Here is a 7,648-nt window from a genome sequence, read left to right as displayed (position 1 = left end):
GGACAAGGTTGTGACCGGTACAAAGGAAAACAGAGGTGCGGCACAGGATGAAGCAGTGAAGAACCCTTGGGTTAGGACATTAAACTATCAGTAGCCATCAATGTCTTAGAGCTCCCAAATTTGCCATTCTCAGGAAATGGGACTTAACCAGGAGGCTAGCCACGGCAAGACTTGGTGCCCAGCTGGGTAGGAAGGAGAGGAAGCACGTGAAGGTGCTGCGCAGGTGTCTTCAGCAGGATGAGTGGAGGACCACTCATCTCTACACACACCTGGGTTCAAATCCTGCCTCGGCCTCCTACCAGCTGTGTAACTGTGAACACACAGCTCCTCATCTGTAGATGGTCTTTGTAGTATCTACCTTGCAGGTTGCTCTACAGATTACATGAGAAAGCATGTGCCTGGCACAGGGTGAGCCCTCAAACGATAGCCTCCTGACGATCCCCAACACTTCCAGGAAAGGTGGCAGCACACCCTCCCCACTCTAGAGTTGGATCCTTTTCCCTTGACAACCTGCCAGCACCTGTTCCTCCCCATCCACTCAGCTGCTGACCTTGGCTCATGCCCTCTAAGAAAATAGAAGCAATTTTCAGATGAGAATTCCTTCATCCCTCATCTTCCCACCACCAGATCCACTGGTGACTGCATCTTTATTCATAGCTTTGCCTTCCTTACTGCTGTACTGGAAAAACTATTCCTGTTCCCACCGATTGCTCAGGATCCTTTGCCCCCTCATCCTCATAACAACTCTGCTCCTGAAATTATGCCCTCTCTCTTGAATTATTGATTTCTCCCTCTCTACTGGGTCATTCCCATCAGCATACAAACAGGATGTGTTATATTTTGCTCTAAAACATCAAGTTCTCTCCTGCACCCCATCTCTCTCTCCCCCAATCTTCAGTCCCATTTCTCTTCTCAGCCCGCCCAGCATCCATGTTCTCTGGACACTGTACCTCCTGTCCTAGAATGGGCCCGCCCACCAGTGACACACAGCAGACCCACGACGACCAAGACCGAAAGCCTGAACTCAGGAGGAGGAGGTTTCTGGGTTCTTTGATGATGCGTATTGCACTTTTATTGTTTGCTTCAACTGGCAATTTTTCTCTGTTTATAAACTTACACTCATGGTAGACAACCCTCAAGCTATGGAAAAGCATAAAAAATAAAATTAAAATCAATCATAATCCTTTTACCAAAGAAACATTTTGGTGTGTTTTCCTCCATTTCTTTGTAATTTTCCCCTCAGCGTGTACATTTTTTAAACAGTTCATTTATTAAATATATATACACACGCTGTGTGCCATGCACCGCACCAACAATGGGGTTGTAGCAAGGTAGATATGGCCCCTGCCTCAGAGCAGAGAGAAACAGCAGTTCCAGACCTCGCTGAGTACCATCACGTTAGCAGAATCCAGGTGTTTGAGCCTCAGGACAAAAAGGGTGGAGGGAGAGATGAATGACCACAGGCACTCTGGGTACTTACACTAAGGTTGACCTCAGGCTGGAGAGTAAATTCTGGGTAGGTGGAAAGTGGTGATCTGAAAGCTGAGAGGTCATCAGGGCCAGATGACCAAGGACCTCTTACACTGTGGCTGGAAGTGGGGACTTCCTTGTAATGGCAGCAGGTGGTCTTGGAAGTGTTTTAAACAAGGGAAGTGACTTGATCTGAGGTCCTTCTGGCTGTTTTGGTCTAATGGATAGAAGGGAGCATGATTGAAGGGAGAGAGACCAGTTCAGAGGCTATTGCAGTCTTCTAGGTCACGAATGGTGTGGCTTGGGCATGGAAGGGGTAGGTGTGGAGTGGCTGGGGGTGGGAGATAAGAGGACAGACCCAAGAAACATCGAGGGAGACTCACAGGTCTTTGGTGCTGGATTGAATCTGGAGTGGAGACGGTGAAGGAGAAGGAGGAAACTGTTCTTATTTCATTGTAGTCCTTCTGTACATATTGTTTTACAACTTTTTTCCTTAAATATACATGAATACTTCCCCATATTCCTAAGCATCCTCTGTAATATGGTTTATAATAGTTATGAGTCTGTAATTACATTTAATGTACTATCATTTAGTTAACCAAACCTCTACTGTTGGTCATTGGCTATTTCTAATTCTTCTCTAGAATAGAAGCAAATATCAGCTCACGCATATAGTCAAATAAAGTGAAATTCCTTGGAAAACCTCTTAAGTCATCCATAAAGTACAGTGTTCTTTGTTTCATATACACACCATGTATACTAAAGTATATGTGTAAAGGTATAATGTGCAGCCTATAATAAAGAAGATACATATGAAATAGCACTTTAGACTACTGCTTAAATGGCTGCTTTCTTTACATGTTTCTGAACACAGGTAGTAGAATTTACATAAGTTAAAGGCACATTTGTGTGACTCCACAGTGCTCTTCACAATACTCCGAGGAGCTCACATGTACTTCTGTGGTTGGCAGATTGTCTCATTAGCCTCGTTCTGCACCCCTCCTGTCCACTCCCTTTTCCGTGTGGTTTTACCATCCTTCAACTCTAGGTGGAGTGAACTTCCCTGCTCTGACTTTGGGCTTGACCATGTGACTTGCTTTGACCAGGGAAATGTGCCACTTCTGAGCCCAGGCCTTAGGAGAAATCAATGTCTTCCTGCTTGCCTTTGTATCCACTACTTTCACCAGAAGAGCTCCAGAGAGAAGACAGATGGAGCAGACCTGAGCCTGAGCCGCAGCAAGGAGCCAAGTCCAGCTGGTCCTGTGGCTTGAGGCAGAGCTGCTTAGTCGAGTCCAGCTTAGATAGCCAATCCCCAGCTGATCCAAAGATGTGTGGGTGAGCATAAATAATTGTTGTAACCTACCATCTGAGTTTGATTCGTTACACAGCAATAGCTGACCAATACAGTGGGCATTTCAATTAGTTTTTTTTGTTTGTTTCAAAAAGCTTGGGTTCCATCTTGCCATATTGCCCCTTTCCCTCACTGAAAATCCATCTCTATTTCTATTTCCAGTGGATACTGGGGCCTGTTTTCTTCCTGTCTCATCAACATCAAGGATTTTTTTTTTAATTGCCAATTTAACATGCAAATAAGTGTTGTCTTTTTTTTTTGCATTTCTTTTATTATAAGTGAGGATAAACATTTAAAAACATGTTTACTAGCCTATAGTCTCTCTTTTTGTGTTTTTGGTTTATATTCCTAGGACTTGGCCTTATTCACTTCTGATTACCCTGCCACAAAGGGGAACTGAAGAGTGTTTAAACAAATTCCTTGAAGTCGCCTTTATCACCTGGCTAATCCCACAGACTTACAACAACCCCATCAGGTGAGTGCTATTTGTGTACAATTTTAATAATAAAGATTCCTATATACTTTTTTTTGCAACAATGCATGTTTTCTGAATGCCTCTTGAATCTAGCGTGGTGCAAGCAAAAATGTATTTAAAACTGAAAGACCAGAAGATGAGTTTTAAAGACCAAAGGAAAATCATTTTATTTCTCTCAGCCTCAGTTTTTACATTTGTGAAATGGAGATAATCATGGAATTTTTCACTCAATGTTGCTGAGAGGAATATAAACGATCATGGGTATTCAGTGCAAAAATACAATGCATCTAGCATCTAGCATGCTACAAACCACATAGTAAGTAAGTCTTAGATTCTCACTGAACTTTCCTTCTTTACATGGGTGGGCTATATGGATAAAGAGAAATGAAATACTTATCTGAAGTGAGAGCAATCAAAAAGATTTTCTAAAGGAGGCACAATTTGAACTGGGACTTAAAGAGTGGGGAGAATTCTGGAGTAGTGGAAGGAAGAAGGGAAGATACGTTGGGTGGAGACGTGGTAAGAATGAGGCTTGGTATCAGAAGCTATTATAATCAAGCTACGGTTATTCAGTCCCCAGTATGTGCCAAGAGCACAGCAGTCACTCCAGATGGCAGTATTTTCATTATCATTATTCCCACCTTACAGATGAGAAACAGAAATTCAGAGAGGCTGTGTGGCATCCTCAAAGCCACACAGCTGGTCATTAGTGCTGGGATCCGAATCTGATCTCAACTCCCACTCTCTTTTCAGCAAACCACCTAGCAGCCAGGGATTCTCTGAATCTCTCTAGTGCTTCTGAATCTCTGGCCTCTAGAGAGAACCTGCCATCGGGCCACAGACAGCATGGGAGCCTCCAGCCTTTCGGTGGCACCTTCAGGACTCCCTTCCACTCCCTAGTCAAGGCTGTGCATTTGGGGCAGCACCCGGCCAGGGACAAAGCAGGGCAGGGCAGGGCACTAGGATCTGCAACTCCTGCCCACCCAGGACCCTTCTGAGAGGCCATCCTTGCTCTGGGTCTCCTTGTCAATGTGGCCAAGTCGGGGGCATGTCTGCATTACGGTCTGAGGTTCTCCTGCTCATCCTGCTCCCTCCACGTTTTCCCTTTCACAGATGCTACCCCCAATATTTCTCTTGCACTCCTCAGTGCATCACTATCGGCTTCTGGAGGAGCCACAGGCTCACTATCCTAGACCTCCCAAGCCTGGTGCTGATGGGAGGGCCTGAGAAGACCCATCCGCCATGTGCAGAGGGCTCAGTGGGGCCAATGTTGGGTGGGGTGAGCTGGGAAGGGCCTTAAAGGATGACTACAACAAAGGCTGAGTGCCGACCGTGTGCCAGACACCATTTTAAATGCTGTCTTTTTGCTTATTATTTCAATGAATCCTCACAAGAACTCCACGAGGAAGAAACTGTTACTATTTATTTTACAGGGACGGAAACTGGGCCTGGAGAGGCTTGATGCCTTTCTTGTGCAGGTGACAGAGTCATTGCACAGCAGCACCGGGACCCTGACCTGGGCCACTGGAGTCCAGAACTTTTGTTCTCAGCCACACCACTATGATCTGCTGCTGGGAAGTGCCCTGTGGGGTGCCCTGCTAGGCGGGGGAGTGGCAGGAGGGTTTGTGCACAGGGTTTTTTTTGAGAGGCCCACCATCTCTGTCCTGCCCAGCCAGTCTGCCCAGAGCTGCAGGCTGCAGCCAGGAACGGAGCATAGGAAGGAAGACACATTTCAAGTGGACAGTGCGGCCACATCTCCTGCCACGGAGTCATGTGGAGGCCATGCCTCACATTCAGTGGCCCTAGATGATGCTGTAGTGCTGATTTTACCCAGTTCCTCATCAGCCACAAAACCAGTGTCCTGACACACAGCAGTCATGTGCATGCGGCAGCCCCTGTGGATCTGAAAGAGAAATCTCTTCAGCTTAGCACAGCCTGAGAGCTTATGGGAGGAGTCACCTGGTAGAGATGCCGGCAGCAGCAACCCTCCTTTCTCTCAATCTTATTGGTGCCAGACAGACCTGGGTTTGAATCCCAGCTCTGCCCTTCCTAGCTGTGTGTCCTCTGTAAACTAATTTTTATCAGTTGCTGCATAACAAGCCACCACCAAACCTAGTGGTGGTAAGCCACAGCCATTTGTGATTTCCCAAGAGTCTGTGGGTTGGTTGGGCAGGTAGTTCTTCTGCTGTGGGCTGGGCTTGACCAGCTCGGCTGTGCTTACTAATGCAGCCATGGTTAGCTGTAAGCTGGCTGATGACAATGACCTCAGCTGGGGCAACTGGGCCCCCTCCACCTACTCACTCCCCTGCTAATGGGCCAGCCAGTCTTGTTTTCACAACATAGCTTGGATTCCAAGAGACAGCAAGCGAGTGCAAGGTCACTTGAGGCCCAGGCTTGGAACTGCTTCCCAGCACTTCTGCCACTTTCTGTTAGCCAAAGCAAGTCTTGAGACAAGCCCAGAGTCAAGGTGTGGGAAGCAGACCTTGCTTCTGGGGAAAGGAGCTGCAGTCACATTGTTAGTGCCATGAATATAAGCTGGGCAAAGCGCAGCCAGCATACTACATTGTTTCCCCACTCTGAGGCTGGGTTTGCTCATTTATAAAATGGGAATAATATTATTTATATTATGTGATGCCCTAGTGTAAGGGAAATGCCTGCACTTTAGTCAGGAATAGGTCAAGGCAGCCTGCCGGCGCAGCATGACTCAATGGGTTTGGAGTGCAGGCGCACAACTCCAAACATTATGTAACCATGCCATGTGAGGCACAATATGTAACCACTCACATGTGCTCATGTGAGGCTTGGAGCCACTGTTGTCTGTAAAAGGTATAACTACCTTGCTGACACTGTACATACAGCTTGCACTCACGGCTTCCTTGTGCCCATGGCTCACTCGTGCCCACAGCTGGCTTGTGTCCAGAGAGAGAATAAAGCCATGTTGAAACTGCCTACGATTCCTCGAGTGTTCTTCCAGCTACCTGCCACTTGCCCACTGACTTCCCTCGGACCTCAGTCAAAACCTGACACCTGGGGCATGGAGCCAAAATGGCCAAATAGGAACAGCTCCAGTCTACAGCTACCAGCATGAGTGATGCAGAAGACGAATGATTTCTGCATTTCCAACTGAGGTACAGGGTTCATCTCACTGGGGATTGTCAGACAGTGGGTGCAGGACCGTGGGTGCAGCAGCACACCAAGCATGAGCTGAAGCAGGGCAAGGCATCGCCTCACCCAGGAAGCACAAGGGGTCAGGGAGTTCCCTTTCCTAGCCAAGGAAAGGGGTGACAGATGGCACCTGGAAAATCGGGTCACTCCCACCCTAACACTGCGCTTTTCCAATGGTCTTAGCAAATGGCACACCAGGAGATTATATCCTGCGCTTGGCTCAGAGGATCCTATGCCCACGGAGCCTCGCTCATTGCTAGCACAGCAGTCTAGCTGAGATCAAACTGCAAGGCGGCAGTGAGGCTGGGGGAGGGGCACCTGCCATTCCCAAGGCTTGAGTAGGTAAACAAAGCGGCTGGGAAGCTCGAACTGGGTGGAGCCCACCCCAGCTCAAGGAGGCCTGCCTGCCTCTGTAGACTCCACCTCTGGGGGCAGGGCATAGCCAAACAAAAGGCAGCGGAAACCTCTGCAGACTTAAATGTCCCTGTCTGACAGCTTTGAAGAGAGTAGTGGTTCTCCCAGCATGCAGCTTGAGATCTGAGAACAGACAGACTGCCTCCTCAAGTTGGTCCCTGACCCCTGACTAGCCTAACTGGGAGGCACCCCCCATTAGGGGCAGACTGACACCTCACACAGCCGGGTACTCCCCTGAGACAAAACTTCCAGAGGAAAGATCAGGCGGCAACATTTGCTGTTCACCAATATATGCTGTTCTGCAGTCTCTGCTGCTGATACCCAGGCAAACAGGGTCTGGAGTGGACCTCTGGTAAATTCCAACAGACCTGCAGCTGAGGATCCTGACTGTTAGAAGGAAAACTAACAAACAGAAAGGACATCTACACCAAAACCCCATCTGTACGTCACCATCATCAAAGACCAAAGGTAGATAAAACCACAAAGATGGGAAAAAAACAGAGCAGAAAAACTGGAAACTCTAAAAATCAGAGCACCTCTCCTCCTCCAAAGGAACGCAGCTTCTCACCAGCAATGGAACAAAGCTGGACTGAGAATGACTTTGATGAGTTGAGAGAAGAAGGCTTCAGACAATCAAACTACTCCGAGCTAAAGGAGGAAGTTCGAACCCATGGCAAAGAAGTTAAAAACCTTGAGAAAAGATTAGACGAATGGCTAACTAGAATAATCAATGAGAGAAGTCCTTAAAGGACCTGATGGAGCTGAAAACCATG

Source organism: Pan paniscus, chromosome 13 (assembly GCF_029289425.2).
Source record: "Pan paniscus chromosome 13, NHGRI_mPanPan1-v2.0_pri, whole genome shotgun sequence".
Lineage (NCBI taxonomy): Eukaryota > Metazoa > Chordata > Mammalia > Primates > Hominidae > Pan > Pan paniscus.
The sequence above is the reverse complement of the archived record's forward strand: the minus strand, read 5'-3'. Positions refer to the sequence as shown.